The following is a 17,306-nucleotide window of genomic DNA, read 5'->3' as shown; positions in this document are numbered from 1 at the left end:
CTGGGAGTTGAATTCATTTTTCTCTCTTCTGCTAAATACCATTTTTATCTTGACTGAGCCCACGAGGCCTCGGATGATAGTGTCTGCTTTAGCAGTCCCTGCCTGGACTTGGCAGAGCAGGCGACAAAGGACCCCTCCCCAGCTTGAAGACAGCTTCTCTCCACCAGCTGTTTACTTTCCAAAAGAAGGTCTTCCCTGAGGCAGAGCCCATCCTGCTCAGGCCACCTTTCTGGTGTGTGGCCCGAATCTCTCCTTTTGTTCTCTCCTTCCAAGGTGAGGGAAGAGAGGCTCGTGAGCCTTTGAGCCTCTAAGGTCTCCTGGCCCAGGCTTGAATCCAAGCAGCTCCACACCCTGGACTTCAGTCTCCTTTTCTTTGACTTATTATAGAAAGATGAAAGCGAACAAAATGGTGAAGGAGCTCAAAGGACAGTTTTTTTCATAAATATGCATTCAAGGAGCTGGGCATGGTGGTGCACGCCTTTAAATCCAGCACTCAGGAGGCAGAGGTAGAAGGATTGCCTTGTCTTCTAGGCCACCCTGAGACTAGCCACCCTGGGCTAGAGTAAAACCCTACCCCGAAACCGCCCCCCCCCCAAAAAAAGACAGTTTCATAAATCTGAGTTAAAAGGGACTTTTGAATCAGGTAGGTGTGGTGATGCACACCTTTAATCCCAGCACTCAGAAGGCTGAGGTAAGAGGATTGCCATGAGTCTGAGGCCAGCCTGGGGCTACAGAGTGAGTTTCAGGTCAGCCTGGGCTAGAGTGAGATCACAAAAAATGCTGGGATGGAGGAGTTGTTGTTGGGGGGGGGGGACTCTGGGATAAGGTGGAACTAGGCTGATCTGGGACTCGATCGGTAGCCCAGGCTGGGCCTCCGATTCATGACAATCCTCCTACCTCAGCCTCCAGAATGCTGGGATTAAAGGCCTGCGCCACCACATCAGGCTTGAGAGACTGACTCTAGACTCCTCAAAGGAATGAGGCCATGCTCTAAAGCCAGCCTGAAGCTGAGTTTTTCATCTCTGTAATCTTCTGTCTTAGCCCTAACTCCTCCTGAAAACCTCTTCTCCTCTCCATCCCCGGAAGGGTCAGCCCCACAGTCACCATTTCACAGATCTTCAAATGAGCCCCAACACAGACAGTCATCAGGCAGGGTCCTGATTAGGATGGGAGGCTCCCCTGGGGGACAGCTAGGGCCAGAGGTGTCCCTCAACTTCCTCATTATTTTAAACATTATGAGTTTTTCTCTTCAGTTAGCTACAGCATACCCATGATCAGAAATCCTTGCCACCCACTGTTGCAGACATCAGCATCGAGGACAGGCACCAGGGGAAAGAACAAAAGCCCACTCTGTGGTTGGAGCACTGAGGCTAACTGGGGAGGCTGGAGCATCCGGGCTCTCTCTGCCTCTCAGCTGGAGTCAGGCCCAGCGGTGAAGGCATAGGCAGTGTGCCAGCTGAGGGCAATGGCAGGCTCTGTCCAATCCCCAGCCCGCTGCTCACTGGTCTTGCTATCCTGGATGCCTTACTTTGTCTTTCTGGACTGCTTTCCTCATTTGTAAAAGAATAACACTTTCAGGGCTAGAGAGATGGCTTAGCAGTTAAGGGGCTTGCCTGCAAAGCCTAAGGGCCCAGGATCACTTCTCCAGTACCCATATTAGCCAGATGCACAAGGTAGCACATGTGCCTAGAATTCATTTGCAGTGGCTGAAGGCCCTGGCACACCTGTTCTTTCTCTCTCTATCTGCTCTCCCCTCGATAATAAATAAATTTTTAAAAAATAACACTTTCAAACAAGCCAGGCATGGTGGCGCACACCTTTAATCCCAGCACTCGGGAGGCAGAGGTAGGAGGATCGCCATGAGTTCAAGGCTACCCTGAGACTACAGAGTTAATTCGAGGTCAGCCTGGACCAGAGTGAGACCCTACCTCGAAAAACAAAACAAACAAAAAAATAAATAAATAAATAACACTTTCAGAGCTCTGGTGTGTGGTTCAGTGGTAGAACACTTGCCTAGGCTCAATCCCCAATATGTCTACATTACAGGGGAGTGTGAGATGATATATAAAAAGAGCTTGGGGGCTGGAGAGATGACTTAGCAGTTAAGGCCTTTGCCTGCAAAGCCAAAGGACCCAGGTTCAGTTCCTCAGTATCCATGTAAGCCAGATGCACAAGATGGCCCATGTGTTTGAAGTTCGTTTGCAGTAGCTTTAGGCCCTGGTACACCCATTCTCTCTCTCTCTCTCAAATATATAAATAAAATAAAATTTAAAAAACTTAAAAAAAAATAAAGAGCTTGGGAGATGTAACTCAGTTGGTAGAGTGCTTGCCTCGCATGCGTGAAGCCTGGGTTCTATCTCCAGCACTGCATAAACCCAGTTGTGGTGCTGAATGCCTGTAACCCCAGCAGAGGGGAAAGCAGAGGAATCAAAAGTTCAAAGTCATCCTCAGCTACATGCCAAGTTCAAGGACAGCCTCAGTCACACGAGATCCTGTCATTAAAAGAAAAAAAATGGGCTGGAGAGATGGCTTAGTGGTTAAACACTTGCCTGTGAAGCCTAAGGACCCCAGTTCAAGGTTCAATTCCCCAGGACCCACATACGCCAGATGCACAGGGGGCGCACACGTCTGGAGTTCATTTGCAGAGGCTGGAGGCCCTGGTGCACCCATTCTCTCTCTCTAATTGCCTCTTTCTTTCTCTGTTTGTCACTCTCAAATAAATAAAGAAAAAAAATTTTTTTAATTGGGTTGGGATATGGCTCAGCAGTTAAGGTGCTTATCTACAAAGCCAAAGGACCCAGGTTTGCTTCCCCAGGACCCACGTAAGCCAGATGCACAAGGTGGATGCTTGCATTTGGAGTTCATTTGCAGCAGCTGGAGGCCCTAGTGTACCCATTCTCTCTCTCTCTCTCTCTCTCTCTCTCTCTCTTTCTGCCTCTCAAATAAACAATAATAAAATATTTACAAAACATGTCTAGCATAGAATGAAATAGACAGTAGCTGTACTTAGTAAATGTCTATAGTATGTCAGCCCTGCCAACTAGAGGGACTTACAGTAAGTCAGGCTCCATGCCTGTGAGGAGTTTCTTGGCGTGTGGCTAGGACAGGTGAGGGAGGCTCACGCTGCAGGTTGGCAGTGGTACTGGCTAGAAGGAGCCATACAGTCTAAGTCTACAGCTTTGAAAACATCTTCCAGCCTCAGGGTGAAGTTAATTGGGTGAGACCAGATACTGGAGCCGTGACCTTAGATAATGGGAACATAAAAGGATATAGTAGTAGTATAGCAACTGGCCATTTCCAGAGAGAGTTTGTAAAATGTCACAGCAGCCAGAGATTTTGTTTTATCCTCCACTGGCTTCGGAAGACTTGCTGCTAACTAAAGAGGAAACTTTTTTTTTTGGCTTTTTTTTTTTTTTTTTTTTTGAGGCTTTAAGAAAAGTGATTGAGGGGCTGGAGACGTGGCTTAGGGGTTAAGGTGCTTGCTGGCAAAACCAGAGGACCCAGATCTGATTCTTGAGTACCCCTATAAAGCCAGGCGCACAAGGAGGTGCATGCATCTGGAGTTCATTGCAATGGCCAAAGGCCCTGGCATGCCCATTCTCATTCTCTCTCTCTCTCTTAAATAAATCAATACAATATATATATTTTTTAATTTTTAATTTATTTATTTGAGAGCAACAGACACAGAGAGAAAGACAGATAGAGGGAGAGAGAGAATGGGCGCACCAGGGCTTCCAGCCTCTGCAAACGAACTCCAGACGCATGCACCCCCTTGTGCATCTGGCTAAGGTGGGACCTGGGGAACCGAGCCTCGAACCGGGGTCCTTAGGCTTCACAGGCAAGCGCTTAACCGCTAAGCCGTCTCTCCAGCCCATAAATCAATACAATATATTTTTTTAAAAAATAAAAAAGGCCAGGTGTGGTGGCACACTCCTTTAATCCCAGCACTTGGGAGACAGAGGTAGAAGGATTGCTGTGAGTTTAAGGCCAGCCTGAGAATACATAGTGAATTCCAGCTAGAGTAAGACCCTACCTCAAAAAACAAACAAACAAACAAAAAGGTCATTGTCGTTAAAGCTCTCTATGTGCCAAACCTGCCTCTGCTCCTTACAAGATGGAGGCCAGCAGGGCCGGGCGCTGTGTGTCCTGAGCCCCACCAACTTCATGGAGGGAGACTAGCAAAATGGCCAGGGTATTTGGGAAGGGACTCTGCTCAGAGGCTGGTGGAGCTCTAAGCTACAGGAAACAGCCTTTTCACAAGGTCAAAGAACTTAGGAAAAAAACCCCAAAAAACAACACCTTCTTGCAGATTTAGACTAAAGGGAAACTGTCTTGTCTCTCCCTCAGCTGGCGATCAGGACTGGACCTGAGGCCTGCTCCACCCGGCTCTGTGTGTATGTGGTCATTTTTTATATCCTTCCCATGGCATGCATATGGTATTTCATATGCAATATATAGAAGGACTTTTCTCAAACAAGGTGGAAGTCAAGGACCGACACCCCGAGATTGGCCCCTGACCTCCAGGCACATGCCCATACATAAAGCTTGCAGGCACACACATATACAGACAAAAAGAAAAACCCAAAACAACAACAATAAAAAGATCAAATGTAGCCAAGAAAGAGTGTCTAAAGCCCAGCTGTGCTGGCTCTAAGTCCATGTGTCCATAGTTCTAGATAGTTCTTTCCATGAGGCCATGGATCTGGGTTTTTGAGAAGGAAAGGTTCCCCCAAAAAATGACAGTGCATGCATGCAATCCCAGCTGAGTCAAGAGGAACCTGAGTTTGAGGCCAGATTGGGCTACATAGAGACATTGTCCAAAAAAAGGTTTTTTGTTTTGTTTTGTTTTTTAAGAGAGAAAGAGAGAGAATTGGTGTGCCAGGGCCTCCAGCCACTAAAATCAAACTCCAGGTGCGTGTTCCACCTTGTGCATGTGTCACTTGTGTCTGGCTTATTGTGATCTAGGGGGTCAAACATAGCTTTGCAGGCAAGAACCTTAACCACTAAGCTATCTATCCAGGCCTCAATTTAAAAAAAAAAAAAAAAAAAGAGAGATTAAAAAAGGTTCACCTTTAATCCCAGTACTTGGGAGGCAGAGGTAGGAGAATCACTGTAAATTCAAGGCCACCCTGAGACGTAGTGAATTCCAGGTCAGCCTGGGCTAGAGTGAGACCCTACCTCGGGGGAAAAAAAAAAGGAGGGGGGTGGAGAGATGGCTTAGTGGTTAAGACACTTGCCTGCAAAGCCAAAGGACCCAGGTCTATTCCCCAGGACCCACATTAGCCAGATGCACAAAGTGTGCATGTGTCTGGAGTTTGCCTGCAGTGGCTGGAGGCCCTGGTGTGCCCATTCTCTCTCTCTCTCTCTCTCTCTCTCACTCTGCCTCTTTCCCTCTCTCAAATAAATAAATAAAAATAAATTTTTTTTTAAAAAGGAGGAGGAGGAAGGGGAGGGGGTGTAGATCAGTGTAGAATGTTTGCTTAGCATATACTGAGACCCTATGTTCAAGACCCAGAACTGAAAACCAAGCCAAACTTTACTTTTTTAAAATTTTTTTGTTGTTATTTTTGTCTATTTATTTGAGAGTGACAGACAGAGAAAGAGGCAGAGAAAGAGAGAGAGAGAGAGGGATGAAGAGAGAGAGAGAGAGAGAGAGAGAGTGGGCGCACCAGGGCCTCCAGCCACTACAAAAGAACTGCAGACGTGTTAACGTGGGTCCTGGGGAATTGAGCCTTGAACTGGGGTCCTTAGGCTTCACAGGCAAGCGCTTAACCGCTAAGCCATCCCTCCAGCCCCCAACTTTTCTTAGCAGGGCATGGTGGTGTATGCCAGTAATCCTTGCCCTCAGGAGGCAGAAGCAGGAGAATTGTGAGTAGAAGGCCAGTCTGGACTACATAGTGAGTTTGTCAACCTGAGCTACTTAGTGACATCCTGTCTCACAAACAAAACAAGAGCCATCCAATGTAAAATGGTCCCAGAAGAAGCAGGTACAGGTAGACATGGTACACTGTGCCTAAGGGAGACATCTGTAAAGCGCTGACACTTGCCTGACCATCACTGACCTCTGAGACAGTTGACATCAACCTTCCCCCGCAGAGAGGTAGGGTCTCGCTCTAGACCAGGTTGACCTGGAATTCACTGTGCAGTCTCAGGCTAGCCTTGAACTCCTACCTCTGCCTCCCAGGGTGCTGGGATTAAAGGTGTGCACCACCACTCCTGACATCAACCTTGTTTACGTTTCAGTCTTCCTTGGCTGCACCACCAGACAAGCCACAGCAGGACTTGCTGGATCCAGCCACTCCCAGGGGCAGCCTGAGAAACGGTAAGGGGGACAAAGGGGACCTGACCGCATGTGACCTGTTCCCTAAGCCATCTGTTGTGACAGATATCCCTACTCAGCAGCCCAGGGCCCAGGAGAGGCCCAGGGCTCTGGAGAACACAAATCACCAGTGACTTCAAGGCCACTGGGTATGGGGCTGTGTCTCCAGTGGAGTGGGTGAGGCTTATGAAGGATGCAGGAGTGGGGGAGGTTTCTGGCTGGCCCTGCGCCTGCGGTTCCCATGAAGAAGTGGCAGCGAGGATGCTGTCAGAGACTCCAGGGAGTGGCAATGGCTTCTAGAAAGACATGTTGAAAACCCAGCTCTAAGGTAAGCTCCAGAGCCCAGACCCTGGCAAATTACTCTTTTGGCCTGGTTGCCATGGAGACAGACAGGCAGCAGCTGCTAGGGAAGAAGAAACTGCAGTTTCCTACATCCAGGATTCTGAGATAAAGGTGGAGGGGGAGGGGATGGACCAGCCCTTTCTTCCCCACGCATAGGCCCCTGCCTGCCCCCAACACCCAGGCTCTCTGGATCTCCAGGGTGGCCAAGGTCACAAAACACTAGATGGTGGCTGTCTTGGATCATGAAACCCGTTTCTTGCTTCTGGCCAGCACACACCTGCTAAGCTTTTGGAACAAACAGATCTTCCCAGGACTGAGCTCCTGGGTCCTGGGAGAGTTCCCAAATCACCCCCTCTGCAGGAGACAAGTCATTAGAGGTGAATCCCACAGTGTTGGCCACCAGAGGCCAATTTGGCCCAGCGTTCTGTCGCCTTCTTTCTGGAAAACCTGGCGGCAGCTTATGTAGGTCGGTGACCAGCCATTGTCTAGGAAGAAAGGGGGAAGCTGATCCCAGAGGGAGGTGGAAAAATGATGGGGTCTGTTGTTCCCTCGTTTGATGTTCCGCTGATACCATCAATTTGTGCTTCACCAGCCTTGCCGCCTGGCTGGCCACCCTTCAACCCCTGACTTCACTGGCCTGGTGGGGACAGTCCTCAGTTCTCCCCATTCCCGCGGGTTATCTCTGGAAACTGAGGAGGCGGGGAGAAAAACAGCCTGGGATTCAGGTCACCACTCCACTTTCCCAGCACAGCTGCCAGGAGGTGGTGGTGTCTCAGCATCTCGCTTTCATCCTCCTCTGTGAAAGGAGACTCGGGGCTGGTATCATCTGAGGCCCTGAGCTCCCGTGCTGGGCATGTGAGCAGTGTCCTTATGTAAGAGAGCAGAGATCTGGTGTGGAAGAGCAGGGGACAGGGAGAAAAGGAGAGCCGCTCCTGGCCAGCCTGCAGATCTCTTACTGCTGTTTTAATCATGAAGGTTGTTCACTGGTGGACTTTATTTATTTATTTATTTGGTTTTTCGAGGTAGGGTCTCCCTCTAGCTCAGGCTGACCAAGAACTCACTATGGAGTCTCAGGGTGGCCTTGAACTCATGGCGATCCTCCTACCTCTGCCTCCCAAGTGCTGGGATTAAAGGTGTGTGCCACCATGCCCGGCTAGCTATATGTGGACATTATTAAAGAACAAAAAAGCCAGCTCCAAGGAATATAAAGGAAATTAAGGAAATGACCCATCATTTCAAACCCAAAACCCGTTTCCCTGGCAGAAACCAACAATAATTTTCTCGTGTTTCACTTCAGATCTTTCTCTGGGCTTGCCTTCTCTCCCCCACATTGTTGTTATTTTAAAATTACACAGAGGATACGAGAAACAATTTGTATAAAAGATGCAAGCACCATAGATAAATTTAGAATCAAAAGCCTTTGTTGTCTACTTACTTCACCAGACATTAGCATTTTAAGAAAATTTATTTATTTGCAAGGTGGGCGGGGAAAGACAGAGAGAGAGAGGGAGGGAGAATGGGCATATCAGGACCTCGAGCCACTGCAAAAGAACTCCAGACACATGTGTCACTTTTGGTTTTACATGGTTACGGGGAATTACATGGTCATTAGGCGTTGTAGGCAAGCACTTCACTTCTGAGCCATCTCTTCAGCTCAGCTTTTTTTTTTTTTTTTTTTTTTTTAGTTTTGGTTTTTGAGGCGAGGCCTCCTTCCAGCTCAGGCTGGCTTGGATTCACTCTGTAGTCCAGTCTGGCCTCAAATTCATGGTGTCCTCCTACCTCTGACTTCTGAGTGCTGCAGTTAAAGGCGTGTGCCACCACACGTTTCCATCTGCATGATTCCTTCCAGCTTCCAGTCATTGTTCATGCCTGTCATTATTGTTGCAGTGGTCCAGTTACGCCCCAGTATTTTCTTCCTCCTCCCCCCCCCTTTTTTTTTTTTGTTTTGTCGAGATAGGGTCTCGCTCTAGCCCAGGCTGATCTGGAATTCACTATGTAGTCTCAGGACAGCCTTGAACTCACAGAGATCCTCCTACCTCTGCCTCCCAAATGCTGGGACTAAAGGTGTGTGCCACCACGCCCTGCTTTGCTCCACTATTTTCTAACCAGTTTCCCTTAACCTTGCAAGCATTTTTCTATGTCACTAAAACATTTTTTATTTATTTGCACATGTGTGTGCATGTGTACGTGCATGCCAGGATCTCTTACAGTTGCAAACACAGCTTTACATAGATGTTGGGGTATTGAACCTAAGCTAGCAGACTTTGCAAGCAAGCACCTTTAATTATTGATCCATCTCCTCAGCCCCACTAAAACATTTTTAAAATATTTTATTTATTTTGGGGACAGAGAGAGGCAAATAGAAAGACAAACATAGAGAGATTGAGAATGGGTGCTCCAGGGCCTCCAGCCACGACAAATGGACTCCAGATGCATGTGCCACCTTGTGCATCTGGCTTTATGTGGGTTCTGGGAAATAGAACCTGGGTCCTTTGGCTTTTCAGGCAAACGCCTTAACCACTAAGCCCCACATACTATAATTTTGACTGTATTCCTCGGTTTTGGGCTTTTAAGATGCCTACACTTTCTTTTTACTATATCATCTCAGTGAATATTTTTGAATAAATCTTTGTTCTAGTTCTAAGTTTTCTTAAGCTATATTCCCAAAAGGAGAAATACTAGTTCTAGAAATAGAGATTTTAGTGAATCTATTTTGCTTTGTTTTGTTTTGTTTTGTTTTGAGGTGGAGTCTCCCTCTAGCTCAGGCTGACCTACCTGAAACTCACTCTGTAGTCTCAGGCTGGCCTCAAACTCACAGCAATTCTCCTATCTCTGCCTTCTGAGTGCTGACATTAAAGGCATGCACCACCATGCCTGGCATCTTTTTGTTTTGGTTTGGTTTGGGTTTTTTGAGGTAGGGTCTTACGCTAGCCCAGGCCGACCTGGACCTCACTCTGCTCACTCTGTAGTCCCAGGCTGGCCTCAAACTCACAGCAGTTCTCCTGCCTCTGCCTCCCAAGTGCTGAGATTAAAAGTGTGTGCCACCATACCCAGTTTAAGTTTAATTTTTGAGCTGCTAATATGTGCACAGGAGATTACAAAATGAAAAGGCTGCCTTGCCCCTCCCCAGCCCTCCGTAGTCAGTGTCCTCTCTACAGGCGACATGGTCGATGGCCTTTTCTTCTAGGGTTTGTTCTCATTTGCCGGTGACAGAGCCTCGCTCTGTAGCCCAGGCTGGCCTGGAATTTGCAGTCCTCCCGGCTGAAGGTGTGGGAGTCCAGACGTGTCCCTCCACGCCCAGCCTTGCGCGTGACTTTATGGGGGAACACGCCTGCATACAACACCTGAGATGTATACTTTTGCTTTTCCCCCCCTTAATATTACTTGATTGTTGTACTTGTGAGAAATGGCTGTTTTTCTAAAAAATATTGCAAAGAACTCCCTTAGATGGATGTGCCATAACTAAATTAATCAATTCTATTGATGTGTTTAGGTTGTTGGCCATCTTTCTTTATTGGAACAGTGCACTAATGAATGTCCTTACTCATATGTCTCCCCCCCCCACACACACACGAGCTAGTACATTCATCTGAACAATAGATTCCCCTAAATACAACTGCTTAGTCCCCAGGGAATGACCATTTTACATGTTGATCCGGCTCCTCTCTCCATACAAGTGACCTTTTCCTCATTAGAGGAGATTAGCAGCGTTTAAAGCTCTTGGTACAAATGACCAGAGTACCATCTAGAAAAATCACCTCTTTGTACTCTCACCGGCTCAACTCCCTACATCCTCACTGATTTGCCCAAAGAACAAGTAAAAATCACTTCGTGGTGTTTGTTCTTGACAGTCACTTTTACTAAAGATCTATTTAAAATTAACAACAGTGAGCAAATGGTTAATTTTTAAATCTTTTAAAAAAATTAATCAAGGGCTGGAGAGATGGCTTAGCGGTTAAGCGCTTGCCTGTGAAGCCTAAGGACCCCGGTTTGAGGCTCGGTTCCCCAGGTCCCACGTTAGCCAGATGCACAAGGGGGCGCACGTGTCTGGAGTTCATTTGCAGTGGCTGGAGGCCCTGAAACACCCATTCTCTCTCTCTGCCTCTTTCTCTGTCTGTCACTTTCAAATAAATAAATAAACATAAAACAAAAAGATTTTTAAAAAATTAGTCAAGAGGCTGGGGAGATGTCTCAGCAGTTAAAGGTGCTTGTTTGCACAGCTTGATGGCTTGAGTTCCCTAGCACTCATGAAAAGCTAGACAGAAAAAGCACAAGCATCTGGCATTTGTTTGTAGTGGCAAGAGACCCTAGTGCGCGCGCATGCGCGCGCACACACACACACACACACACACACACACACACGTGAAAAATCAATGAATTCCTTCCTCCCCCCTTTCTTTTCCTTCCTTCCTTCCTTCCTTCCTTCCTTCCTTTCTTCTCTTCTCTTCTCTTCTCTTCTCTTCTCTTCTCTTCTCTTCTCTTCTCTTCTCTTCTCTTCTCTTCTCTCTCTCTCTCTTTCTTTCTTTCTTTCTTTCTTTTGGTTTTTCATGGTAGGGTTTCACTCTAGCCCAGGCTGACCTGGAATTCACCACAGAGTCTCAGGGTGGCCTCAGACTCAACAATCCTCCTACCTCTGCCTCCCAAGTGCTGGGATTAAAGGCATGAGCCACCACACCTAACTCGATAAAAACATTTTTAAAAAAATTAGGGACTGGAGGGATGGCTTAGCAGTTAAGGCATTTGTCTGCAAAGCCAAAGGACCCAGGTTTGATTCCCCAGGACCCACATAAACCAGATGCACAAGGGGGCGCATGAGTCTGGAGTTCGTTTGCAGTGCCTGGAGGCCTGGTACACCCATTCTCTTTCTCCTTCTTTCTCTCTGCCATATAAATAAATAAAAATAAAATATTTTTTAAAAATTAGTCAGAAGACAGACCAAACTCACCCCTGTAAATCTCAGCACTGAAGAGGCTGAAGTAAGAGGACTGCTGTGAGTTCAAGGCCAATCTGGGGTACGGAGTGAGTTGCAGGTCAGCCTGGAGTAGAGTAAAACCCTGCCTGAATAACAAACAAACAAACAAACAAACAAACAGGACATGAGGATATGGTGGTGCACATCTGTAATCCCAGCATTGAAGAGGTGGAGCAGGAGGATCAGGGAGTTCAAGGTTAGCCTCAAACGGCAAATGTGAGTCCAGCCTGGACCACATGATACCCTGTCTCAAAAAAAAAAAAGGTGGGGGACAATTATTTTAAACACAAAGATCTGAGAGAATTTCCTGATTCGGATGTAGCCACTGCTGTTGTGACCTTGGCACATGACTTCGCCTCTGTGCACCTGTCAAGGGGAGGGAGTGACACTTTCTTGGTAGAGTGCTTGGCCCAAGGCAAGGGCTCGGAAGGTGGCAGCTGCGAAGAAAACTTAAGGAAACAATGCCAGCTGCCCAGGTCACCAGGGAGGACAAGAGGTAGGAAGGCTCGGAAAGGAGGCTGGGCGGGGCCGGCGGCTTTGTTCTTTGGGCTCCAGTCCTCACGGTGGAGGGCGGGGGAGAAAGGACGGCTGGACCCCAGTCCCCCGGGGAAGAGCACCGCAGCCAGCCGGGGCGGCCCTTAGGGTGGCAGGAGCCGCGGGGGTTTCGTCCTCATCCGCTGTCTGCGGGCATCGGGGTCGCGGGGGGCAAGGGAGCGTCGCCCCGGGGCCGCCTGCGACATGCACCGAGGACGGCTGGTGCTGGGTGCTGGGTGCCTGGTGCTGGGTGCTCGGTGCTGGGTGCTCGGTGCTGGGCGTTCCGGACGTCCCCGGCCTCCAGCCCCGAGCTGCTGCTCCGATGTCGCCGACGCCTACGCGGTCTCACCGTCGCCCGGCCGGGGACGCGCCGGTGGCACCGCCCATGGCACCGCCCGTGGCACCGCCCGTGGCACCGCGCGCGCTGCAGGTAGCTTGAGAACAGCTGGGGCCACGTGCGGGGGCGAAGCCATTTTCTGGGCGGATTTGCAAAATTTCCACTCGTGCTGTAATCACCATATTGGAGAATTTTCGCCATGCCCTCCACGCCCACTTCTTCCTTTCTCTAGGAGAACATCGACCTTGAGGCTAGCCTGCATCCCGACCCCCCACCCACTCCGTGACAGCCCCACGCCTTAGTTTTTGAAAGCCGCTAACGCGGACAGGGGCCAGTATGGGTGAGGTTATGGGGAGATGGATTAGATCAATTTGTCACCACCTAATAAAACTGATAAGATTCATTACATGTGCTTGACATTCCCATTCCCAGTCTCTTGCCCTAGGGGGGAAAATGTTTGCAGCACATGTATTCCGGGAGGCTGTCTCTAATAGCAAACCTTGACAACAGCTCAAGAGCCAATCAAAGGGAATGTGTAATAAATAAGATAGGGTTGCATAAGTAGTGGGAAGTTGGAAGGAAGAAACCGCAAACATGTGAATGGAGCTTAAAGTGTATTGCATGCTGGGCATGGTGGGCACGCTTTTAACCCCAGCACTCGGGAGGCAGAGGTAGGAGGACCACTGTGAGTTCCAGGCCACCCTGAGACTACATAATGAATTCCAGGTCAGCCTGAGCTAGAGGGAGACCCTACCTTGGGGAAAAAAAAAAAAAAAGTATTACGTAAAAGCAAAAGGTTGCATAATAATTCATATGGACAATATAAATTTTGCAACACATCAAACAAAACTCTAGGGACAAGGGAGAGGGCTCAGTGGTTAAGAGCGCTTGCTGCACCATCATGAGGACCTGGTTCAATCTCCAGCACCCATATAGATAAGAAGCAGGGCATGGCTGGGTATGCCTGTAACCCCTCACTGAGGGAGGCAAAGACAAGAGAATTGTTGGGGGTCTCTGGTCAGCCAGCTTTGGCTTCCACAGGGTGTATGCATCGCCTCCCCCACAATGAATAATTTAAAAAAAAACTTTGGACCTTCTATGGCTATATATATATATATTTTTTAAATTTGTTTTATTTTTATTTATTTATTTGAGAGCAACAGAGAGAGGGAGAGGGAGGCAGAGAGAGAGAGAAAGAGAGAGAGAGAATGGGCGTGCCAGGGCCTCCAGCCATTGCAGACGAACTCCACACGCATGCGCCCCCTTGTGCATCTGGCTAATGTGGGTCCTGGGGAATCGAGCCTCGAACTGGGGTCCTTAGGCTTCACAGGCAAGTGCTTAACCACTAAGCCATCTCTCCAGCCCTATGGCTATATTTGAACATGTAAAAACCACAAGAGGGAAAGAGAGAGAGAGAGGAAGAAAGAAAGAACAGAAAAAATACATTCCTGACTAATGACAGTGGCAGCTTCTGGGGAGAGCTGAGATTTCCAACAGCAAGTGGAGGGGAAAGGTAATTTCAGCTTTTTTTTATTTTTTGGTAATACTTTTTTCTTGGTCTTTAAGAAAGGGTGGCTCTGAGCTGGGGAGATGGCTCAGCAGTTAAAGAGGCCTGCTTACAAAGCCTGTTGGTCCAGGTTCAATTTCCTAGCCACCCACGGCAAAGTGGCACATGTGTCTTGAGTTCGTTTGCAGTGGCAAGAGACCCTGGTACGCGTGTGTGCGCACACACACATGCAAATAAACAAGATAAGCAAGCCAGGCGTGGTGGCACACATCTTTAATCCCGGCATTTGGGAGGTAGAGGTAGGAAGATCAGTGTGTGTTCCAGGCCACCCATAGTGAATTCCAGGTCAGCCTGAGCTAGAGTGAGACCCTATCTCGAAAAAAAAACAAAAATAAAGACTAAATAATAAAATAAACAAAAATTCACAAAAAAATGTTTAAGAGGAAATAGCAGTTCAGGGGCTGAGGGTAAAGTGATTGCTTAGTATGTCAGGCCCTGGGTTCCATCTCCAGCACCACAAGAAAAAAAATAGGCAATTCATTCACTTAAGAAATTTTAAGTTTTTTAAAAAATTTTTTGTTTAGTGTTATTTATTTGAGTGCAACAGACAGAGAGAGAGAGAAAAAATGGGTGCATTAGGGCCTCCAATCACTGCAAACAAACTCCAGATGCATGTGCCACCTTCTGCATATGGCCTACATGGGTACTGGGGAATCGAGCCTCAAACCGAGGGCCTTAGGCTTCACAGGCAAGGGCTTAATGGCTAAACTATCTCTCCAACCCAATTTTAAATTTCATGTACATTAAAAAAACCACCGAGTAAGACCCTATTGCTGAAGACTTCACATACTTGGACTGCAAGGCCACTGAGAAATCCTGCTGGAACTGAGCTGATAACCTCCTCCATGTAGACCAGCTGACAGAAAGCTGGAAAAAGCCATTCTACATGTAGTTCAATAGGAGAAAGAGATACCACCAGTGAAGATACTCAACAGTGGACACTGCAAGCCTTATAATTGGCCAGCCAGGCCAAATGAGCCAACAGGTACAATAGTGGCATGTCTATCATGGTGGAAACCAACTGCCTTCCAATTGGACTGGAGGCCCGCTCCATGGGGGGAAACACTTAAAACAGGGGTAGTCATGAGCCCTACGGGTGTAGCATCTGCTGATGTCTGGAAAAATGTATATACTATGCTTATCAAACTGCCCAGTAAGTACTTCTCTTAGTATTTATACCCTTTATGTTAATGCTACTCTCACTTTGGATAGAGAATCTTCTCTTTTCAGATGGCAGTGACTTTGAGATGACTCAGAAGGTATCATAGTGCTGGAAATAAGTGACTGGAGTACTGAGTAACATCTCGATCACACCTTCCAAGGCTTAGGGTCTAATGCAGAAGAGGTGGCAGAAAGAATGTAAGAGCCAAAGGAAGGGTAGGACTCCGTACAACATGCTCCCTCCAGATATAAAATGGACTGGATATCCATGACCTCATAGTGCCTGACACTACCTACACAAGACCATCATAAGAGGAGGAAAAGACCATGACATCAAAATAAAAGAGAGACTGATTGAGATGGGGAGGGGATATGATGGAGAGTGGAGTTTCAAAGGGGAAAGTGTGTGTGGGGGGGGTATTACCATGGGATACTTTTTATAATCATGGAAAATGTTAATAAAAATTGAGAAAACAAAAAGCAAACAAAACAACAAAAATCTTTTGTGTAGGGCTGGAGAGATGGCTTAGCAGTTAAGGCACTTCCCTGCAAAGCCAAAGGACCCAGGTTCAATTCCCCAGGCTGGAGGCTCTGGTGTACCCATTCTCTATCTGCTTCTCTCTCTCTCAAATAAATAAATACTTTTAAAAAATTTAAAAAAAAAAACACCGAGAATAAATATGGTTAATTTTAGGCCACAGAAATCATTGCTATTTTTATCTTCTTTGTACTTTTTTGGCTTTGTTTTTTTGGTGTGTTTTGAATGCTGAGGATCAAGTCTCGGGCCTTGCACATGCTCAACCACTGGGCTACACCCCAGGCCCCATTTTCTTTTTAAACACTCAGGGAAAGGCTTCAAGACTGTATGACCCACTGAGTCTGTCAGTAGATAGTAATCCTTAAAGTTGCAGGAACTTCATTCCACCACCAAGAGGTTACAAGGGCCTTGGAGATCCTGCCCCAGACAGATCCCTTCCCAGTCTCAAATTCAATCTTAATTCTTCTCCACTTGAACCCAGGGGTCTTGCCAGCTGAGACAGGCCCCCAGTCGATCCCCTGCTGTTGCTAGGCTCACAGTCTCCTCTGGTGGTTAACTGCACTGTTTTCTTCCCCCCTTCCTTTGCCTGCAAACTTCCTTCCGGTCTCAGCTTGGCTGTTGCTTCCCCTAGAGGCTTCCTCTGCATGAGTTATGCTGGCTGCTCCTAAGTGCCCTCAGTGTTCTTAGCTGATGGTCTGTCAACTGTGATCTCCTTAAGCCAGGAACCTGATGAGCCCTGGACCTCACAGTTCCTTGTGTCTGTTTAATGAATGGACAGTTATGGTCAACAGCCAACAGCAACAAACTCATCTCTGGTGCTCAACCCAGAACCTTGGAGGGTTCCTCTTGTTCCAGGTAAGACAGAACCAGAATTTGAACTCAGGGACTATGGCTCCAGAGCCCACTCTTAACCACAATGCTCTGAACCCCTAATGTACTTAATTTGTTCAAGCACCAAATATGTGTTGAGATCCTGCTCTGCCAGTGACATACATATTGCCAAAGTGACAAATGAACACGCTGCTTGTCTCATGCATTGTACATTCAAGCCCAGAGGAGGGGCGGAGGAGAACACAGAAAATAAATTAATATGTAAGTTGTCTTCCTGTGACTGAGGGGGGAGATATAATGAGGAACAAAAGGGAAAAGACTTGGAGTCCTGTTTTGGACCCACTGACTTTGGCAACTATCAAGGGAAGGTGCAGAATGGAATTTGATAAGGAAATCCAGAGTCAAGCCATAAGCCTAGGCTGGATATGTAAGTTTTCAAGTTAGCAACATAGATCGTTTTGGTTTTTTTTTTTGTTTTGGGGTTTTTATTTTTTTATTTTTTATTTTTTTGGTTTTCACTCTAGCTCAGGCTGACCAGGAACTCACTATGTAATCTCAGGGTGGCCTCAAACTCATGGCGATCCTCCTACCTCTGCCTCCTGAGTACTGGGATTAAAGGCATGCGCCACCATGCCTGGCTAGATGGTATTTTGTATGTGTGTATGTGTTTTGTTTTTCTTTTTAAAAATATTTTTATATTATTTA

The sequence above is a fragment of the Jaculus jaculus genome, chromosome 5 (assembly GCF_020740685.1).
Source record: "Jaculus jaculus isolate mJacJac1 chromosome 5, mJacJac1.mat.Y.cur, whole genome shotgun sequence".
NCBI classification, from domain to species: Eukaryota; Metazoa; Chordata; class Mammalia; order Rodentia; family Dipodidae; genus Jaculus; species Jaculus jaculus.
Note: the sequence above shows the minus strand (reverse complement) of the source record.